Source organism: Lycium barbarum, chromosome 6 (assembly GCF_019175385.1).
Source record: "Lycium barbarum isolate Lr01 chromosome 6, ASM1917538v2, whole genome shotgun sequence".
In the NCBI taxonomy this organism is placed as follows: Eukaryota; Viridiplantae; Streptophyta; class Magnoliopsida; order Solanales; family Solanaceae; genus Lycium; species Lycium barbarum.
Window position 1 is genome coordinate 75,120,012 of NC_083342.1, and position 23,738 is coordinate 75,143,749.

The following is a 23,738-nucleotide window of genomic DNA, read 5'->3' on the forward strand; positions in this document are numbered from 1 at the left end:
TCGCTGTATAATATGTTAGTAAAGCTTATTGACACTTGTTTACGAGTATGCTATTGATGACGGTGTTGAGTAAAGCAATGACGGTATCGTCCATATGGCCCACTCAGTAGTAAGAGTAGAACGCGAGATAAGAGGTGCTCGGTATAGTAGTATCGGGTACCCGTCACGACTTCTAGTGGGGTCGTGACAAAAATGGTATCAGAGCAGTTCGTCCTAGGGGTTGTCTACGAGCCGTATCCAGTAGAGTCCTGTTTATGGGTGTGAAGCGCGCCATACTTATAAACAGGAGGTTGCAGGGCATTTAGGAAATATGACCTTCGATGTACTCTAGATCGTGCGATAGAGCCATGTTACCAGGTTTCCATGTTATTTTCTTAATCATGTGTTATGGTTTCAGCAATGCCTGTGAAGAGGAAAGCTACGGCGGCCCAGAAGGGCAAGACGGTGGCTGGAAGAAGAGTTGAACGGGAGCCACCGGCGGAGGTAGAAGAAGGCGAGTCTCATAGCAAAGCCCCTCCTCAGACTTTTCATGCTCCACCCGTGTCAGCAGAGCAGGAAGGAGTTTCAGCTCCAGCCCCAGTACCTCCAGTTCCACCGCCAGCAGCTTCGGGCCAGGAGATAACAGAAGCTATTCAGTTGCTGACCCAGTTAGTTGCCGCGCAAGCTCAGTGGCAAGGGGCGGGCCAAGGAGACAGGGTGGTGAGCGCAAGAGCCCGTGATTTTATTACCCTGAATCCTCCGGAGTTTTATGGATCGAAACCCGAGGAAGATCCGCAAGGTTTCATAGACGAGATGTTGAGGACACTGAGGATAATACATGCTTCGGATACAGAGTCAGTAGAGTTTGCTTCATATAGATTGCAAGATGTAGCTGTCCAGTGGTATAACACTTGGATATCTTCAAGGGGAGAAAATACACCTCCCCCAGTTTGGCAAGAGTTCACCGAAGCATTCGTGCGACATTACTTACCACCGAAGGTTCGACGGGCTTGAGCCGATATGTTTTTGAATCTCAAACAGGGAAATATGAGCGCTCGGGAATATAGTCTCCGTTTTAATTCTTTAGCCAGGTATGCCCCAACCATAGTGGCCGACATGGGAGATCGTGTGCATCGGTTCGTGAGTAGGTTGGGGCTACATTTAGTTAAGGATTTCTTGACGGCTTCACTCCAGGATGGAATGGATATCGCTTGTATCCAGGCCCACGCCCAAAACCTGGAGGAACAGCAGCAGCTGCAGAGAGGTGAACGTTATTCTGATAGGGGTCCCAGAAAAAGGGCCAAATCTTTTGAAACTAGAAGTGAGTATAGAGGGGGATAGGCACAGTAGCATTCTAGGTATTCAGGACAATCAACGGCCAGCGCACCTCCTCGATTCGCGAGTAGAATATTTGATCGTCCTACCTATTCAGGACCAGGTCAGAGTGCCAAAGCTTCAGGGTCCCAGTATAGAGCTAATTCTAGTAGGACGATGCTACCCCTACCACAGTGTACTCGGTGTGGCAGGCCACGCTCTGGAGAGTGTCCGCAGGTACAGGTGCTTGTTTTATCGGTGGTCGAGTTGGCCATTTGATGCGTGATTGCCCACCGAGGAATGAGGGGGATGAAGCTCAGCCCGCCGGGTCGGCAATTGGTTCATCATCGTCCATGCGCCCTCCTGGACAGACTTCCCAGGCTCCAGCAAGTCGTGGCCGAGGCAGAGGAGGGGCACCCAGTTCAGGCGGTCCTCCGAACCGTATATATGCATTGGCGGGACGGCAGGATCTTGAATCTTCCCTAGACGTAGCTACAGGTACACTATCGGTATTCTCCTATGATGTGTATGTGTTGATTGATCTAGGTTCTACTCTATCATATATCGCTCCTTGTATTGCTGAACGTATTGCGTTGAAACCCGAGCCAAATGAAACGATTTGGGATGTCTATGCCTGTTGGTGACCAAGGTGTTTTCACCACTATTAGGAATCTGGAAATCCAGGACGAAAGATAGTCGTACGCATAGGTGAGAGGTGAATATTGAGGAGCGAGAAAGGACAAAATAGTAATTATGTAATCAGAAGAGTAAGAGATCCTTTCTAATTCGGAGGGAGAGGCAGTATGAGAATGTTTTGGAATCTGTCAAGACTTCAGCTTACTCTAGATTATGCGGTGAAGGTCACGCGGTGAGGTAGATGTGATCATGCCAGCATTAACGCACCGGATTTCATTAGAGTTTTAAGGTTAAGCGTGCTGGGGTGAGAGAAATGTGAGGATGGGTGACCCCCTGGGAAGTGTACTAAAAGTCCTATAAATTTAGACATAAGACATGGATAAGAAACTAAAGTAGACCAAGGGAAATTAGAGTGTGCGGAGTAGTTGGAAACCTTAAGAGGTCGCGAAGAGCGAGGCAGACTAGACCGGTGAAGGGAAAGAAAGTGCATTACAGCTCTAGAATTAGGATGAGTTTAAGTAGTGCTTGGAAATACCTTGCAAACGAGGCGTTAGAAAATGTACATATGTATGCATATTATATCCCATTTATGGCGATATCAGCCGGTATATGTATCCCAGCAACCGGCGTTATGGTATCTTGAAGGCATTAATCGAACAGGGTAATAAAGTTCAAGTAACCAAAGAACGTTACCAGGTAAGTTGATTTACTTTCACTACCGGATAGGTTTGGAGAGTTCTAATGCGATGACATTTGGAAAGGAAAGAAAGTGAAAATACGGAATTTAAGGAGATCTAAGTGTTAAGAAAGTAAAAAGTAAGAAACATGAGTGAGTGAAGCCTCCGAGAGAGACGACGGGCAAAACACGAGACTATTTGGGTAAAAATTCAAAGGTAGGCATGTGAAAGGGATAAGGTGTGGTAGTATGGAACAAACGAGGAATATGTGGAGTTCGAGAACAGAATTCGATAAGCGGGGCTAAATGGATAGTGACCATGACAAGGAATGTGGAGTAAGAGAAAGAATAATTAAGCCTTGCAACGACGCTAAGAGATTTTCAGCTCTCGAAAGGTATATAAAGGGATAAGTGTGTGGTCAAATTAACACGGTTGCCTCGGACAAGCTCTCCAAAATGATGACCTAAGAATAGAACGGATTTGCGCATTTAAAGGAATATTTCACGAACTTCAGAGCCGATGCCACAAATAACAAGATAAGAAAGGTACTCGAGGAAGAAGAAACCCAAGGAAGGTTAAGAATGAAAGCAAGGGGGTATACCAATGGGTCGGTCGAAGGAAAAGGAGAGTATTTAGGAGGAAAAGTAACTGGAAATGTTTAACCATGGGAGTAAGAAGGATACTTTAACGAATTGGTGGTAGGAAACCGATTATTAATCGAAGAAAGAACAAGGATGATGAGTCGACACAATTGATTAGAAAATTAATGGTATGGAATAAAAATTCATGTGAAGATCGAGAGATTTAATCATGGTAGAAATGGAATGAAATGTAAAAAACACGTGTGGAAGACCACTCGGCCGTAGCATCATAAAGATAGATAAAGGTTCGATGAACGAGAATAGGGATAAAGGCTCGTTGAACGAGGATAGAGAGAGTGTAAACTGTAAGAATTCTGTGCTAAGAAAAAGTTGTAGCAGGATCTCAAAGATATTGCGAGCTATGGAATTAGTTAAACTCGGATGATAAGTCTGCCATAGGTGTAACTGGACTGCGAAGGATAATAAATGGCGAAGAAACATTGCGTGTATACGTATTTCGGATCATGGTAAAAACTTTCCTTGGAAAGAGACATAACCATTAGGTTCACTAGCGACACAGTTATGCTGGGTAAACGTTTGGAATGTAAGGGTAAAAGAGATGGCGACCAGGATGTAAGGATTAGAGAGCCTAACTAATGGACTCCAAAAATCGGTACAGTGTATGTCCAAGACCAACAGATATCAAAAAGAGTAGCCGAGATGGTACCGAAGAGGTAAACGCAAAGAGTGCGCCGTATATGAGCTAGGTAATTGCACTCTAGCAGGGAAACAAGGAGCAAGAAAAAGAAAGTACTTACAGGCCGATGAATAGTCATGGCACGATAAGCAAAACTGCAATAATGGAGGCAGAGCGAGGAGCTAGTTAATTTCTGACCATGTGCATGAAGACACAAAAAGTGGAAAAAAATTACTGAAGGCAATAACAGAGTTAAGGAAGAATGAGAAAAGACTAACCTAAGTTATAGTTTAAGCAAATGGTAATCGGACCCTAGAGGAAGAATAGAAGTCCTAAAGAATCAAAGATGATTTCGTGAGGACTAAGTGGGTTGACAATCCCGCAACGTTCCAGGACGAATGTTTCTAAGGGGGGAAGGATGTTACACCCCGAAATATTTCGCGCTACCTAGACTGAAGACAACTTAGTGTAAGCCCGAACAAGAGTAAAGTTATAAAGGTATTAAGGAGGAAGGTTATATCATAAGAGTGTAGTCATATGTATATATGATGTGTGGAGACCAAATGGGGTGAATCGGTTCATATGTCACTTGACGAAAAGCCCTCGTTACTGTAAGCTAAGCGGGGCCCACACGTCAGGAGTTTTATAAAGGAAATTTGAAGGGATATATGAGTAGTGCATGGAAAGTTGAGCAAGTCCTAAGAAGGACCCTTAAGCCAAATACGGGCATAAGCCCTCCAAAAGGATGATTTAAAGATACGTTTTCGGATGACCTGACTTGGAGGGGCCAAAATGCTATTATAAGTTTGCAATTTGAAAAAAAAAAAGAATGAAAGTTGTAGATAAATGAAAGAGCTTTCCAACCATAGATCGTGGGCCCTCACACGATGTCGGGATCAAAAGTTACGGCCATTTTAATAGCAAGACCCTACGCTGTCAAAAAGGGCTGCGCGGGCCCCACGTGAAGAAGTCGGTGGAACCGACCTAACAGGGGTATAAATACCCCATAAACCTCATTTTTTCAGCATAATAACATTCTCAAAGGTCCTAGAAAATTCTCCACACCTCCCCCAAACCGTATAGTCCGATAAATCAAGAATTTAACACGATTACACCAAATCAGTCCGTGAAAGGTGATTGTTCTTGCTTCTACTTAAGTGTGGCGTTGGAGAAAATTGATGTGGCTGAGTTCCTGCAAGTATAAGGTATGTTATTCATCCCATCTCTTATGTTGAGTTTATTTGAAGGTCTAGCAAGCCTTGAAAATGAAAATAGTCACGGAGGAAAGGTCATAAAGTGTTGTGTTGTAGTTGTTGTGTTTATGGGATATTTTGAACATGTTGTGGCCGTGTGGATGGGCTGATTTATGCGTATAAAAATGGTATCTAACATTGTTGGTGTGTTAATGAGATTGTACTCCTTGATTGGGATGGAAGAAAGTGTATGTTGTTGTCATATGTTTAAAAACATCGTATGGGATATTTATGGCATATATTGGTATGGATAATAGCGTTGTTGATGTTGGTATTGTTGTTGTTGTTGATTGGTTGCTAAATTGTAATTCCGGGCTAGGCATATAAACAGGGGAGATGCTGCCGAAATTTCGGCAGATTATAAATGAATTTATTTGAAGGACTAAGACAAGCGTATAACGATGAGTCTAATGACTATGTGAATCCTCTTATATGTAGACTTGCGAGCTTGGATAAATAAGCGTAGCTAATAGGAGGTGGAAAAGGTATGTTAAGGCTCGTCCCTTTCTTTCAAAGGCATGATTCCGATGTTATGGCTTCATAAATGTTTCCATATCTTCCTTGTTCTCAAAAGTTAAATGTTTATGACTCCAAGGCATAATTCCTTTCCTAACAATTCATAGTTGTTTTCCAAAATGCCGTATTTTTCCCAAACTAGAGGTTTATGATTTTGAAAGCCCTTATGACAACAAGGATGGACATGTTTGTATCATGATGGCAATGATGCAAAAAATGAGAATATCTTTCTACGGTAATTATTATGAGAACGATTCCATGTTTAAAGGTTCCAAGTTTACGATTTCAATGACAATATATGAATGTTGTGTTATTTCTTGATTTCCCAATTTTATTCATGGATGACGACTATTTTTAAAGATTCCAAAGTATATGAAGTGACGCCTTATGAGATTTATGATCTTATTCTATGTTCCCTTAATTCTATTATTCGTTGCTAGTCTCATCTTATAATAATTGTTCCTTCAAGGTGAGACAAAGCCATGATGATTATTCCATAATATAATCGGAGGTTACCGACCTTACGTCACTCCGATAGAGACATAACTTTCCTTGGGCTCTCCTACATGCAGCTTACATGATATATGTATATGATACATGAACAAAATATATATGCACATGATACATGAACATGATATATGTATATGTATATGGGGAATATGGGAAAAAAGGCCAGAGCGCTATATACGCTGGGATATGCACATGATACATGTATCTGTATATGACATGATATCATCCCGGACGCGGGATGCCCGGACGCGGGATATATGTGGTTAAATGGATCGGAGTCGACGCCTCAACAATATGATATGTTCTATTTTATATATATATATATGAAACAGAAATGTTTTTCAAATAAAGTATTACTATGGATGTATGTATATATGACTATATGTGGACCGGGCTGCACGTTCCGCAACACTAAGCATGCATGGTACCCGCCAAAAGGCACTCATATGTACAGGTTGCTCTTCTATCTCACGATATGCTCTATATTTCTTTTGTGTTATTATTCATGCTATCTATCCCTCGTATGTTATTATTCATGCCTTACATACTCGCTACATTACTCGTACTGACGTCACTTCTTGTGGATGCTGCGTTCATGCCCGCAGGTAGATGCGTCCGATCCCTAGGAGCTCCACCAGCGGTGCATTGAGAGCTCTCCAGTTGTTCCGGAGCTTCAGTTTATCGGTACTACTTTTGTGTACATATTTGGGCACGGCAGAACCTGGCCCTCCTTGTGAATATATGTATCTTGTCTAGAGGCTCGTAGACAGATGTGTACAGTCAGATGTTTCATAATCTTGTTCATCCCTGTCGCTGTATAATATGTTAGTAAAGCTTATTGACACTTGTTTACGAGTATGCTATTGATGACGGTGTTGGGTAAAGCAATGACGGTATCGTCCATATGGCCCACTCAGTAGTAAGAGTAGAACGCGAGATAAGAGGTGCTCGGTATAGTAGTATCGGGTACCCGTCACGACTTCTAGTGGGGTCGTGACATTTTCGATGGCTTTGGCCCGTTTGTCTCCCTTTTCTTGGGCAACCCTCATGACTTGTTTCTCGGAGGCCCTCTCAGCCTCAATCCGGGAAAACTTGACCCCGAGGGTGACAACCTCTACTTTGAGGGAGTCCACTTCTTGCCTTAGTTGGGCGGTGGTTGCCCCGCGTTCCTCGAACTGCTTGGCGGAGGCGGAGGCACCCTCAACGAGCCTCTTTAAGTCCGCTTCAAGGATCTTATTTTTCTCGATCATGCCATCGAGATCGTTCTTACCTTGGAGGCTTTCCTTTTTAGCTTTAAGAAACTCGGCTTTGAGGGCTGAAGGGTCACTGACCTGACGCAGCTAGTCTTCTTTATGGGGCAGGAGAAGTTTGAGCTTCTCAGTTTCTCGACCTTAGGTGGCCAATTGGCCCAGCAGATCGTTCATCTCCCGCATGGCTCGAACGAAACCCTCGTTCTCGAGCATGATATACTGCAAAGGAGGAGTGAAAAATCATCAAGAAATAAGAGTTAAACAAAACAAATGAACCTTTTTGGAAGGATGGAATGTTTACCCGGTTGGCAACATGCATGCTCTCGTTGAGGAGACACTTCCAGGAGACTCATCCCATTTTCTCCTTGTCAGCTTCCAACAAAAGGGGCCAGAGATACCTGTCCACGAGCCTGTTTCAGACACCCTCCGGGACTGAAAAGACTCTCTCGAAATTTGTGGTATAGTGAGGTGGCTAACCTAGAGGCATCCACCATCACTTCGAACGTGGTAGCACCCCCATCAAGTAACATGTGGTCAAAACCTTCCTGCCCAAAGGTAGGGGCATGAGGTAAAAAGGGAGTTGTTTCGTCCTGCCTGGCCCTCTTGGCTGTAGGCTCTACATCCGAAGGCATGTCATTCTCCACTACGACAGTCTTCACCTCGGGCAGGACGACCTTTAATAGGGTCGGTGATTGAACAGCATCGGCGAAGGGCAATGAGAGATTTTTAGCCGCACCCCCGGCAGAAGGATTGGTCGAACCAGCGACAACGTTTTCCTCCAAAACATCTACCGGAGTAGGTTCCGACTCGGCGGCAGTAGTTGTGGCGAAGCCGGTGCTGACTATAGCCACCATAATATCATCGTCTGGGTAGTCCCTTAAACCCCGAACTCTTGAAGTGCCACCAGCGCTCTTGGATCTTTTCCTTCTTTTGTGACCAACCGAAGATGACTTCAGGGGCCTGGAGGATTTGGCCCTCTTTTTCTTCTCTGCCTCGGCAATGAGACACACTAAGTTCGATGGATCAAACTCCGAACTTGGTGCTGGAGGAGCTTCGGTTGGTTCGGGCCTCGGGATTACGGAACCCTTCGGCAAACCTGAGAGAGGCCAGTTAGAAAAAAAAAGGACGAACAAAGGAGATAACAGCAAAAAAAGGAGAGAGAGAGAGAGAGATCCAGTTACTGTGATTTTTTGCTACCCACTTTTTATCGGGTAGCTCTTTCCACAAGCATAGTTGATACGAGCATTGGCATATAATGCCCTCCACCCAGTCGTGGAAATTTCTCATCCGGGATCCATGCAACCGTTGAAATAAAAGAAGATTATATGAACAGTTAAAAGCACACAGAGAGTAAATTTTTATGATGCTTACGTTTATCATTCCACCGTTCGAGGAATGGCATGGATCCCTCCGAAATTATCTCCACAGTTTTGACCCGGAAAAAACGTTCCACCCAGCCTCGATCTCTATTCTCATCGATGCAAGAGAGGATTGGGTGTTTCCCTCATTTTGAAAGCTTTGCAACCCCACCACAAAAGACACGCAGGCAGTACAACCAGATCAAATGATGCAAAGTGAATTTGACGTCGGCGTTGTTTTTCAAAAAGCGGAGGCAAGTTACGATCCTCCAAACATTCGGGCCAATTTGTGTGAGGCACAAATTATACGTGCGGCACATATATACGACCCAAACCGATGGGCCATGACTAGTGCCCGAACTGGACACCCGTATACGAACCTGCTCGATATGATTAGACCAAAACTGGAAACAATATGGCAATCTATAAAAGCACGCTGTAAACTCACCATATCATACATCAAAAAGAACTTGTCTCTTGAGAAGCCACAGCTAGGCAGACATAACAAAAAATGCAAGCCGATAAGGATGCCACTATGCACAGGAATATCCAAAACGAACTACATCTGCATAGCTGATCAAACCGTATATACGCAACACACATATGTCTACAGACCTCTAAGAGTATAACAAAGCCTATGTCAAAGGATCTGTACCAAAACGACTCGAGCTCCGGAACACTATAGCCCTCCAAGCAGCTGAGCTGAAGTCCTAAACCGGAGGATCACCAAACTCGTCTGTACCTGTGGGCATGAAACACAGCCCCCGAAGAAAGGGGGTCAGTACGAATAGTGTACTGAGTATGTAAGGCATGAAATCAACATGTACATACAATCTTAGAAAACATTTGAGACATGTCAATGAATGGGCAAAATAAATGCATCAGTACAGCTATATCAAAGAAACACATATATCCATAGAAATATCACAACAAAGGCCACAGCGTCACCCCCTGTCAACTATGCCATACATATACATACCACAACAAAGGCCACAACATCACCCCCTGTTAACTGTGCCATACATATACACATCACAACAAAGGCCACAGTGTCACCCCCTGTCAACTGTGCCATACATATACACATCACAACAAAGGCCACAGCGTCACCCCCTGTCAACTGTGCCATATACACACAACAAAGGTCACAACGTCACCCCCTGTCAACTGTGCCATATATACACACCAAAGGTCACAACGTCACCCCCTGTCAACTGTGCCTTATATGTATACAACAAAGGTCACAGCGTCACCCCCTGTCAACTGTGCCTTATATATACATGAAGAATGAAAATGAGTGTAGTGCATAATCAAAAGGAAATAATAGAACTCTGTAATGTCATAAAATAGCTATATACATATATTATACTCATGACATGCGTAGGAGTTCAACTAAAAACTATCTCTCTATCCCACCTTGAAGGAATAATTTATAAGGTGAGATCAACAACAATGAAATTAATCGAGAAAATCATGAAATAGCTTAACATTTTTGCTTCATCGCTGAAATCATAGTTGAGACCTTTAAGCGTAAAATCATCCTCAACGAAATCCTCATAAAAACATTCTCATTTTTAACATCATAAGAAGCTTTAAGAGTTATAAGCTTCTAGCTTTTGAAATCAAGGAGGCTGTGGAAACATTTATGGAATCATACCATAGGAATCATGCCTTTGAAAGAAGGGGACGAGCCTTAACATACCTTTCGGTCGCCTTAGTCATTCAACGTTTATCCTTCCAAGCTCGTAAATATTTATATAAACCATTCAAACTATTATTAGGCCCAATGTCATACGCTCATTTTAAGCCTTCAATTTAATTCCGTTTAAAATCTGCCGAAATTCGGGCAGCACCTCCCCTGTTTATATACCTGGCCTGAAATCACAATCCAACAACCAATAACAACAACAACAACAACAATACCAACATCAGTAATATCATTTCCAACACCAATATACATCAGAAAATAGCCCACACGTTGCTTTTTCAACTTCCATAGCTAACCAACTTACTACACGATTATTTAACAACTTTGTCTCCGACAATAAGCCTTAGATAATACCAAAAGAGAAAGATTTATACCTTTTTTCTTGTTAAGACAACAATATCCTCGATATCCACGCTAAAATCCACCGCAAAAGAATACTAGAGTCACAACCATGCATTACCTGGACCTAAATCACTACTCCGCTACTTGAAAATTGCTCTCCTTTGACTCCCTCACTCCCTCTCTTATAATTTCTGGAAATTTCTAGGCTGAAATCTGGTGAAAAGAAGGGGGTTATTACCCTTTTTATAGGGGTCAAATTCGGGTCGGGTCACTACAGCATTTTTCTGTAGCAGTACTATAGCACGCGTTTCTACTCTATCAGCTGAATTTTTAACGTTCATAAATCTTTACTCAGATGTTCTATTGACGAGTGGTTTGTTGCGTTGGAAACTAGACTCGACGAACTTCATTTTAAGCTTTTGAAACACCTTAAAACACTTCATATGCTAAGAGATATTCGTCCCCCAAGTTGGACCAAAATGTTTACACAAGACATTACCCATCCTTTCTCAAAAGTCGTACTACTCCATTTCTTCCACTCATTTCCGTATAAAACCTTACGGTATACCTTATATACGTCCTTCACCCATTAAATATACTTAATACTGCTTGCTCCTTATATTCCAAAGTGGTTTTACTTAGTCATAACTCAACGTATTTATGTTTCAAATTTGATAAGTGCTTCTTCGAAGATACGGGGAGTAACATCCTTCCCCCCCCCCCCCCCCCCCTAAAAAATTTCGTCCTCGAATGTTGTAGCTTGCAAGCTTACGACGCTTTTATTAGTTTCTTGAAATGGTTGTCCTCCTTTAGTTCCTGATCTCCATGCTCTTATACTATGGGCTCATTAGTTTTCTTTCATATCCTCCCAATTCTCTATCGAACTCATTCATTAGTTCCATATCCTCATGTTCTTATGTATGTACTCAGTGGTCAACTGATATCTAGTTACTGCCCTGGGACCTGTTCCCATTAAGATGGTCTTAACTCATGATTGCTATGGCTCCCTACCGGTCTATGAGCACTCTTAATTGTTGTACTATTTTGCATTGCTCCTTATTTCTCTACTAGTAGACAAATTCCCTTGTTCAGATACGACACTCATCGTTGCTTGCTTCTTGGTGCTATTTTAGATTATCCCTTGTTGTACTCGTCGACCTTATATACCTACTATATCATCTCCTTTTTAATTCCTTAGTCGAACTCTTTAATTCCTTACAATATCATCCTATTCATACCTGAACTTTTCCTACAATTTCCTCTCCTTAGTTTTAGCATAATTGCAATATAAACTCATAAACATGGAACTAAGATAAAATCTTACTTAATCATAACTTCCTTTTGATACGAGTATGCTTTCTTCTTAAGTCCTTGATTCTCTTGTACCAGTGATCATTTGAGACTTAAATTAGCCGATGTTCTTCTTTGACTCCCTATCGTTGTCCTTACACCATTTTTGTCGGCCATTGCATCAAGACGATTGTCTATATGGTTCTATATCATATACTCTCACATTTGATATGATCAGCGACTTGTGACTCCACGACTTGCGAGGTACTTTCTAATCTTAGGTAGCACTGCTGTTGTTACACTCCATAATAATCCGTGCTACTTGAAGTAAAACAAGAAAAAAATGAGTTATGAAGGTTCAAGGAAAGTTAGTCGAGTTAGTAAGAATATCGTTATATATATGGTTGCCTTAAGTATCCCGAGGTGACATGGTAACCTAAAGGATTTGAAATCATGTTATGAGTATGTATATGAGTGTGTATATGTATGTATAAGAGGTTACATGAGGTTGGAAGAGGATTAGAAGTTAAACGAAATGAATCAGAACAACTTCAGTAAACATTTCAGACCCGATTTTAGCCTATATTGTAGGAGGCATATCTCCTAGCATATGAGGAGTTTTAAGGTGTTTCAAAAGCCTAAAATTAATTTCATCGAGTCTAGTTTCCAACGCAACAAACCGCTCATCAAAATGATATCGGGATAAGCAGATATGGATGATTCAATATGGGCTGGCAGGGCAGCAAGTTTGGACCCGACCCAAACATTCATATTTCGGCCCGTGAGGCCCATTAAACTTAATATATAAGCCACCACTTTTCCCTATATCACTTCACACGACTTAAACAGATCCAAGAACCCTTATTTTCTCTCCCAAACCCCCTTTCTAATTGAGCCATCATATAAGCTAAATCCTAGACCCTTGACATGATATTAGTTAAAGAGAAGTTGTAGCCTAAGTTTTCCTTGTGTTGTAAGCAAGAAGCTGGAAAGAGGAACAAGATTCTTGAAGATTCTGATTGTTAAAGGTAATTTCAACCTCCTACTCATGTTATTAATTTGGATTAAAGGTTTAATATGGTGTATAGATGGAGGAAACGTTGATATACAAGCGATATATGGACTTAGATGTTTTCGTAAGTTAGGGACTGTTGTTGTTGAAGTTGAAGTGGGTTGTGTGCTATAAACTTAGGTGAAATGATGCTTAATATTCTTGTACATGTATTGGAAATGGATTGAATGTGTTGTAGTATGGATAAATGAATGAAAATCATGAAGTTGTTGTAGTTGTGTTGAAGCCGTGTGAGGGGGCTGTTTTAGAGGAATTTGTGGACTGTTTTGTGTCAGATTTTGATTGTTGTTGTTATGGAAATTGTGGTGTATTGTGTGCATGTTGAATATGTGAATTAAGGTGTTAAATAAATGAATTATGTTGAAGCATATAAGCAGTCCAAAACAGTGGACTGTTTTAGTGCTAGAGGTGAATTTGTATGTGTTGAGTGTTGATTCTTGTTGTGAACGTTTAGTGAAAGTGAAGTGCAATGATTCCGGTCGTAATTGGAATGAATTGTGGGCTGTTATAAGAATGTAAATGATGCTAAAACAGTTCCAAGAATCATGAAAGTAATGTCATTAAACATGTTGTTGTCGTTGTAAGGTTTTAGTGTCGACAATGTAGCTATTTGCGTACGAATTTGGTGATATATTTATCTTGTGAATGCTGGTCGTATTTTACTGAAATTATATGAAATGAAGACATGAAATAATGTGTAAGAATCATATGTGGTTTGCTTGGTATGTTCGTAAACGTTTGCAAGAATTCCGGGCACCTTTATGTTGTTGGTTAGGGACTGTTTTGGGCGTGTTGATTGGTTAGGGACTGTTTTGGGCGTGTTGTGGTTAGGAACTGTTTTGGACATGTTGTATTCTTTAAATTGGAAATACTAATGATAGTTAAGAATATATATTGTATTTACGTTGTTTGGGTTGTTGTAAAGTTGTTACACGAAAACGTTAAGGCTACGGATTATTAGGAGTAACTTGAGAATGTAGTAGCCGTATGTGAATCGTTATGGAATGTTGTGAATGTGGGCTATTTGGAATGTTATGTGGGCTGTCCGGATTGGTATTGAACATATGATTATTGATGTTGGGGTGGTTGTATGTAGTTGATTTGAATGCGAACGAAACGTCGTCTAAATGTTTGAAAGGGATTGTTGACGTTAAAGTACGTATTGAATTCCCTCGTAGACTAATTGTATCTCTTGATGTCTTGATATAGGATAAGTGTTTTTGGGCAGCAAGTACAAGTTATAATACGACTAAACGCTAAAGGTATGTAAAGCTTATTCCTTCTTTTCTTGGCATGTCCTAGACGTAAGTATGAAATGATATGAACCTTGGGGTAAATTCTATTCTCTAGTTCCATGCATGACTTATGATTCTATATTTCCTTAATGCTATTGTCACGAGCCTACTACATGATTGACTAATGAATGATGTATAGAAGTTCCTACTCTTAAAAGAATGGCATGAATAGAAGTATACTTGATTTTCAAAAGCTACATCATGAAAATTGATACATGTACATGAAAGCTGAAACGTTCCTTGCTATGGCTTATAATGAGAGTTGAAAAGAATTGAATATGATTATTATCCCAATACTTTAGAGCTGGTTAGTTGCTTATCTATTGAGTCTCAAAAGATGCATTTCATATATGTGGTTGCTTATTATTCTGCTCGTGCTTATCGCTATATCCTTCACTGAGTCCCGGGCCAGGACACGTTCTCGTGCGCACATCTACTATATTATTACCGAGTCCCTCATTAAAGGGCCGGGACACGTATATGTTTATGTTTATGATGCTATGACTATATTCACCGAGTCCCTCACTAGAGGGCCGGGACACGTTATATATATATGATGATATGACGATGTGATGATATGATGATATGGAGATGGTGGCCAGGAGGGCATATATATTCCTTATTATCGAGTCCCTTACGAAAGGGCCGGGACACGTCTATGTGCATGTTTATGATACTATGATTTTAATTACCGAGCCCCTCACTAGAGGGCCGGGACACGTATACATGTTATATACAGAATGATTATGCAGCTTTGATTACAAAACACTATATTGACATTGATATGAGAATGATACAGCTGAAATATGTTCAAAGGCAAGTCTTTATGAAATTCTGTTAGTTGCATTGAGTCCTATACATCTTATCTCAGTATGAGTCTATCACTATGTTTCATGCTTTACATGCTCAGTACATATTCCGTACTGACCCCCTTTCTTTGGGGGGGCTGCGTTCATGCCCGCAGGTACAGACGTTCATTTCGGAGATCCGCCAGCTTAGGACACTTATTCAGCTATTTTGACTGCTCCTTTGTTCCGGAGCCTAGCTTGTGGTATAACTCCCTTATGTTGAATTCATATGAGTTTATTTGGGTACGGCGGGGCCCTGTCCCGCCATATGATACGGTCATTACTCTTAGAGGTCTGTGGACATTTGTGTGGGTCTGTTTATGGTTGTTGACGCGTTTTATGATTATGACATATGTTTGGGGCGTACCCATTCGTAATGGCAGCCTTGTCGGTTTGCATATATATGTATGTTTGGTATGTTGCATATCGTGGCAGCCTTGTCGGCTTGCGTAGGAATATATATATATGTTGTTGTTTAAAAATTTTAATTATTCAGGAGACAGGTGCCTACGACATACAAAAAAAAATATTTTGACAGCTTTAAAACAACACCATACCTTTTTATACAAATAAGTTCATGACATACTAGTTATAAATGATTATAGTTAACAAGTGACATGAGTGTCCAATTCGGGCACTAGTCACGGCCTACGGGGTTGGGTCGTGACAGAAGTGGTATCAGAGCAGTTCGTCCTTGGAGTGTCTACAGACCGTGTCTAGTAGAATCTTGTTTATCGGTGTGTTGTGCACCACATCTATAAACTGGACGCTACAGGGCATTTAGGATGTTACCTTTCTTTCATATCACAAATCGTGCGATAGAGCCCAGTCATAGGAAATGAAATTCTTTATACTAACATTTGATTTCAGCTGAAGAACGGCATCGACAGAAGAAAGTGTTTGATGATATTGGAAGTTCCAAAGTACGCAGGTAAGCAAAGGTACGAAAGGTATATGTCGAGTAAGGTATGGAAGTGCGATTGAAATGTAAAGTTGAAAATTGAAAGAGAAAGTATAACAGGTGCAGTTTGAGTAGGGCATACGAGTTATGTTCATCATTTTTATATTGTTGTTGATATTGGGAGCTCTGTGTGGCTATGATACGATATGATATATACGTATAAATGTTGGCCCTGTGAGGCATTGTTGGTATTTCCTGCGTGTAGGCTTTGGGATAGTAAGAAGTACAAAGAAAACTCTGCCCAAATTTTCCGAGAAATAGAAAAAGAGAATGAGGTATAGGTTTGTAATATGTTTTGAAAGGTTGTGTCAATAGTAAGGATAGGATTTGACTAAGTTTCCAATATGGATGACCTCGAGAAATAAGTCGCCTACCGAATCGATGGTAATAGTAATTAGGAAGTCGATATCGATATGGTAAAAAGAAGAATTTGGAAAGGGTTTATGATACTAAGAGATGATTTAGAAAAGGCTGAATAATCTTGATAAAGTGTTATAGTAAGGTACCAACTGAATTGATAAGCAGGGATAAATTATGACGAGTTTATAGTAAAAGAAGTAGTAGTATGATTAAGATGAGAGTACAGAGAAAAACGAATTGTGACGGATGCGAATGTATTGGTAAGACAGGCTGTGAGGTGGTGAAGGATAAGATTGACTAGGAAGGGTAACAGGTTAAGTATGCTTATACAACACTAATTTAACATTCGAGGACGAATGTTCCTAAGGGGGTAAGTATGTTACACTCCATAATAATCCGTGCTACTTGAAGTAAAACAAGAAAAAAATGAGTTATGAAGGTTCAAGGAAAGTTAGTCGAGTTAGTAAGAATATCGTTATATATATGGTTGCCTTAAGTATCCCGAGGTGACATGGTAACCTAAAGGATTTGAAATCATGTTATGAGTATGTATATGAGTGTGTATATGTATGTATAAGAGGTTACATGAGGTTGGAAGAGGATTAGAAGTTAAACGAAATGAATCGGAACAACTTCAGTAAACATTTCGGACCCGATTTTAGCCTATATTGTAGGAGGCATATCTCCTAGCATATGAGGAGTTTTAAGGTGTTTCAAAAGCCTAAAATTAAGTTCATCGGGTCTAGTTTCCAACGCAACAAACCGATCATCAAAATGATATCGGGATAAGGAGATATGGACGATTCAATATGGCCTGCCAGGGCAGCAAGTTTGGACCCGACCCAAACACTCATATTTCGGCCCGTGAGGCCCATTAAACTTAATATATAAGCCACCACTTTTCCCTATATCACTTCACACGACTTAAACAGATCCAAGAACCCTTATTTTCTCTCCCAAACCCCCTTTCTAATTGAGCCATCATATAAGCTAAATCCTAGACCCTTGACATGATATTAGTTAAAGAGAAGTTGTAGCCTAAGTTTTCCTTGTGTTGTAAGCAAGAAGATGGAAAGAGGAACAAGATTCTTGAAGATTCTGATTGTTAAAGGTAATTTCAACCTCCTACTCATGTTATTAATTTGGATTAAAGGTTTAATATGGTGTATACATGGAGGAAACGTTGATATACAAGCGATATATGGACTTAGATGTTATCGTAAGTTAGGGACTGTTGTTGTTGAAGTTGAAGTGGGCTGTGTGCTATAAACTTAGGTGAAATGATGCTTAATATTCTTGTACATGTATTGGAAATGGATTGAATGTGTTGTAGTATGGATAAATGAATGAAAATCATGAAGTTGTTGTAGTTGTGTTGAAGCCGTGTGAGGGGGCTGTTTTAGAGGAATTTGTGGACTGTTTTGTGTCAGATTTTGATTGTTGTTGTTATGGACATTGTGGTGTATTGTGTGCATGTTGAATATGTGAATTAAGGTGTTAAATAAATGAATTATGTTGAAGCATATAAGCAGTCCAAAACAGTGGACTGTTTTAGTGCTAGAGGTGAATTTGTATGTGTTGAGTGTTGATTCTTGTTGTGAACGTTTAGTGAAAGTGAAGTGCAATGATTCAGGTCGAAATTGGAATGAATTGTGGGCTGTTATAAGAATGTAAATGATGCTAAAACAGTTCCAAGGATCATGAAAGTAATGTCATTAAACATGTTGTTGTCGTTGTAAGGTTTTAGTGTCGACAATGTAGCTATTTGCGTACGAATTTGGTGATATATTTATCTTGTGACTGCTGGTCGTATTTTACTGAAATTATATGAAATGAAGACATGAAATAATGTGTAAGAATCATATGTGGTTTGCTTGGTATGTTCGTAAACGTTTGCATGAATTCCGGGCACCTTTATGTTGTTGGTTAGGGACTGTTTTGGGCGTGTTGATTGGTTAGGGACTGTTTTGGGCGTGTTGTGGTTAGGAACTGTTTTGGACATGTTGTATTCTTTAAATTGGAAATACTAATGATAGTTAAGAATATATATTGTATTTACGTTGTTTGGGTTGTTGTAAAGTTGTTACACGAAAACGTTAAGGCTACGGATTATTAGGAGTAACTTGAGAATGTAGTAGCCGTATGTGAATCGTTATGGAATGTTGTGAATGTGGGCTATTTGGAATGTTATGTGGGCTGTCCGGATTGGTATTGAACATATGATTATTGATGTTGGGGTGGTTGTATGTAGTTGATTTGAATGCGAACGAAACGTCGTCTAAATGTTTGAAAGGGATTGTTGACGTTAAAGTACGTATTGAATTCCCTCGTAGACTAATTGTATCTCTTGATGTCTTGATATAGGATAAGTGTTTTTGGGCAGCAAGTACAAGTTATAATACGACTAAACGCTAAAGGTATGTAAAGCTTATTCCTTCTTTTCTTGGCATGTCCTAGACGTAAGTATGAAATGATATGAACCTTGGGGTAAATTCTATTCTCTAGTTCCATGCATGACTTATGATTCTATATTTCCTTAATGCTATTGTCACGAGCCTACTACATGATTGACTAATGAATGATGTATAGAAGTTCCTACTCTTAAAAGAATGGCATGAATAGAAGTATACTTGATTTTCAAAAGCTACATCATGAAAATTGATACATGTACATGAAAGCTGAAACGTTCCTTGCTATGGCTTATAATGAGAGTTGAAAAGAATTGAATATGATTATTATCCCAATACTTTAGAGCTGGTTAGTTGCTTATCTATTGAGTCTCAAAAGATGCATTTCATATATGTGGTTGCTTATTATTCTGCTCGTGCTTATCGCTATATCCTTCACTGAGTCCCGGGCCAGGACACGTTCTCGTGCGCACATCTACTATATTATTACCGAGTCCCTCATTAAAGGGCCGGGACACGTATATGTTTATGTTTATGATGCTATGACTATATTCACCGAGTCCCTCACTAGAGGGCCGGGACACGTTATATATATATGATGATATGACGATGTGATGATATGATGATATGGAGATGGTGGCCAGGAGGGCATATATATTCCTTATTATCGAGTCCCTTACGAAAGGGCCGGGACACGTCTATGTGCATGTTTATGATACTATGATTTTAATTACCGAGCCCCTCACTAGAGGGCCGGGACACGTATACATGTTATATACAGAATGATTATGCAGCTTTGATTACAAAACACTATATTGACATTGATATGAGAATGATACAGCTGAAATATGTTCAAAGGCAAGTCTTTATGAAATTCTGTTAGTTGCATTGAGTCCTATACATCTTATCTCAGTATGAGTCTATCACTATGTTTCATGCTTTACATGCTCAGTACATATTCCGTACTGACCCCCTTTCTTTGGGGGGGCTGCGTTCATGCCCGCAGGTACAGACGTTCATTTCGGAGATCCGCCAGCTTAGGACACTTATTCAGCTATTTTGACTGCTCCTTTGTTCCGGAGCCTAGCTTGTGGTATAACTCCCTTATGTTGAATTCATATGAGTTTATTTGGGTACGGCGGGGCCCTGTCCCGCCATATGATACGGTCATTACTCTTAGAGGTCTGTGGACATTTGTGTGGGTCTGTTTATGGTTGTTGACGCGTTTTATGATTATGACATATGTTTGGGGCGTACCCATTCGTAATGGCAGCCTTGTCGGCTTGCATATATATGTATGTTTGGTATGTTGCATATCGTGGCAGCCTTGTCGGCTTGCGTAGGAATATATATATATATGTTGTTGTTTAAAAATTTTAATTATTCAGGAGACAGGTGCCTACGACATACAAAAAATAATATTTTGACAGCTTTAAAACAACACCATACCTTTTTATACAAATAAGTTCATGACATACTAGTTATAAATGATTATAGTTAACAAGTGACATGAGTGTCCAATTCGGGCACTAGTCACAGCCTACGGGGTTGGGTCGTGACAGCTGTCTTGCTATTCATAGGTACACTATCTCCCTTTCCTTTGGAGATCATTGAACTCCCTATACTTATTCCTCTTGCTAAAACTTTCATCTCTTCTAGTGCTAAGATTTTCCTTTTCTTGAGCTTCGGAATATTGTAGCTCATCTTAGAACTGAATTTGTTCTTCCCTTCTTTTAAAGGATGTTTTCATATACTGCAACCTTTGAGTGTTAACGGTCTTTGATAGTCATCTGACCGACCTTAGTGATCCTTCAACTCCTCTATTCCATATAATGCCGGAGTTCTTTTCATTGCATGATTTAACTTGTTTTCCTTTTTGCTAGTTGAGTTCTTGTATCAAATCAAAATGCTTATAAATATCGGATACAATCCTAACGCCTTCTTTATTATCTTTTCACTTCTACCTCTCATGACTAGTAGTCCCCTAGGTTAATGAATTAATGGGACATCGGAATTCATTAAGCCCCTTATGGAGTGTCCAACTATACCACGCTCTTTTAGCCCTAGTCTTTCTCCACGACTATCTTCTTAATATCCTTAAAATTCTTCTTGCTATAGGTTCTGAATTCCTATTTATGTCTATACTATACCATTGAAAGTTGATATTCAACACCATCCACTCCCACGACTCGTCCTTTCATTATCTTAGCTCATTTGTCCCGTAATTCTCCTTAACTACTCGTTTGCATCGCAGCTATGCATCATAGTCCTTCTAGTGTTCTGTCAGCTCTTGTTCTTAACATGAAATCCACACAAAGCACACCCTTTCCTTTCTTCTTTCGTCGAGTCTTCATCTTCCTTTATGATACTACAACTTGTGCACACACATATAGATATATAACAAAAAAAAATCGATTTTCTTCAGGATCACATCTTTGCATCTTTCACATAACTATTATCTTATAATTTCAATTTGTTTTTCCCTTGGGAAGCCTACTGATTCACTAAACTTCTCCTTGTTGTCGGCGGCCACATAATTCCCTTTAACCATTTCATTGACACCTTCTCCTTCCTTTAGTCCTCATAGTTTCTTTTACTTGTACAATGCCTATTTCCATTAGTCATCCTTTACTCTTGGGTTAGAAAACTTTGGAGTGTTTCGTTACGAGTGTGAATACCTTTTAACACTGAAAATGTCTTTTTGCCCTAAGTTCTCCTTCCATCTAGGTCTATACCGTACCATTCCGTCACCATTCCATGCCCTTCCATCCACTATTAGTCCTTCCACCCATTTAGCTCATTTACTTGCAATTCTTCCTAACTAAGTGTTCGTGTTGCAGCCGTACATCAAGTTTTCCTAGTGTGCTACTACTTCTTGCTCTTAGCACGGAATTCTTACAGTTTACACTCTCTCCATGCTTCATTCATCGAGCCTTTATCCGTCTTTCTGACGCTACGGCCGAGTTGTCTTCCATACATGTTCCTTACATTTCATTCTACTCCCTCTATGACCGAATCTGTCGGCCTTTACCGGAATTCTTGTCCTGTGCCATTAATTTTCTAATCATTTGTGTCATCCCATCATCCTCGTTCTTATCTCGGTGATTGATCAGTTTCTTATAGCTAAATAGTTAAAGCATCTTGTGTACCCCCGGGGTTAAATATTTCCAGTTACTTTACTCCTAAATGCTCTTCTCCTTTCCTCATATTATAACATTGACCCTAAAGTTCATAGAATTCACTTTTAGAGTTGCAGATCCATTTTATTTCCAAATCATCTTTTAGGAGGGCTTCTTCCCTTTCCAAGGTGATTATGTCTGCTTGGCCTTGCCTTCAGTTCCTCGATTGCTTCTCAAGAACTGGGAATCCCCTAACATTGTTACCGGACCTGCTTATTCTTCCTCACTTCCCCTTCCTCTTCATGGTTACTTCCCTTCAGTCCTACTTACCAATATTTGTTCTCCAAATTTTGTACGTTCATTTTCTATCCGTGCTATCATACCCTATTCCTTTCACACACTTACTCCCAAAATTTTATCCAAATAGTCCCTTGCTTTGCCCGTCATCTCTCTTTGAAGCTTCACTCACCCTCATTTCTCACTTCTCTCTTCTTTTCTCAAGACATTCTAATCTCTTCTCTTCCTATATATACTCACTTTCTTCCTTTCCCCGATGTTATTGCATTAGGACCTTTCAACTCTAACCTGCAGTAAGAATAACATTAATTTACCTTGTAACATTCGTACCATTTTTGCCACTTGAACTTTGTTACCTTATTCGATTAATGACTTCCATATACTGTAACGTCGGTTGCTGGATACATATACCCGTTGGTACAACCACATATGAGATATCATATGCATACGCATATATTTTCTAACGCCTTACTCACAAGTACATCCGAATACTTTTCAAACTTATCCTAATCCTAAAACTGTGATGTACCTTCCTTCTCTTTGCCGATTTAGTCCACCTAATTCTTCACGATCTTTTAGAGTTTCCAACCACTCCGCATACTCCATTTTCCCTTAGGCTACTCTAGCTTCTCATTTGTCTATTATGTCTGAAATTATAGAACTTTTAGTACCCTTCTCAGGAGGTCACCCATCCTAGTATTTCTCTTACCCCAGCACGCTTAACCTTTAAACTCTGATAAAATCTGGTGTGTTAGTGCTGATATAATTGTACCCACCTTACTGCATGACCTTTATCGCCTAATCTCGAGCAAGTTGAGGTCTTAACAGATTCCAAAACATTCTCGTAACGCATCGTCCTCCGAATTAGAAAGGATCTTTTATTCTTCCGACTACACAATTACTACCTTGGCCTTTTCAATCCTCAATATCCAACTTTCACCTATATGTATAATTACTTTCCATCCTAGATTTCAAAATTTTCCATGGTGACGAAAACACCTTGGTCGTCGTTACTTATAAATACTTGGTTGTCAGCCCCTTTTTGATTTCCGTTCGCCGTTATTTGGTAATAATCTACAGAAAATGCACATATATAGGAAATTCCAGTAAAGTCTCATATACCAATAGTCGATCGGTCTTTAGTCTGATCTGGTGATCTATAAGGTGAAGTGTGCTCTTCATCATTGTCTACCCACCATCTACTCGTTTGGCCTTCATCACCTCTTTCCTCCGAGTCCGAGGGGTATGGATAATTGGGAAACTCCTG

At 40.2% G+C, this 23,738-nt stretch overlaps 1 long non-coding RNA gene and 1 pseudogene across 1 annotated transcript; one reads left to right on the forward strand and one right to left on the reverse strand.

Annotated features, from left to right (window-relative positions):
- LOC132644092 (uncharacterized) overlaps positions 1-23,738 on the reverse strand; it is a 139,406-nt pseudogene that overhangs the window by 36,698 nt on the left and 78,970 nt on the right.
- LOC132599751 (uncharacterized) lies at positions 12,962-15,687 on the forward strand. The gene is made up of 3 exons (XR_009566989.1): positions 12,962-13,139; positions 14,393-14,445; positions 15,443-15,687. It is a non-coding gene; the product is annotated as an uncharacterized LOC132599751 (long non-coding RNA).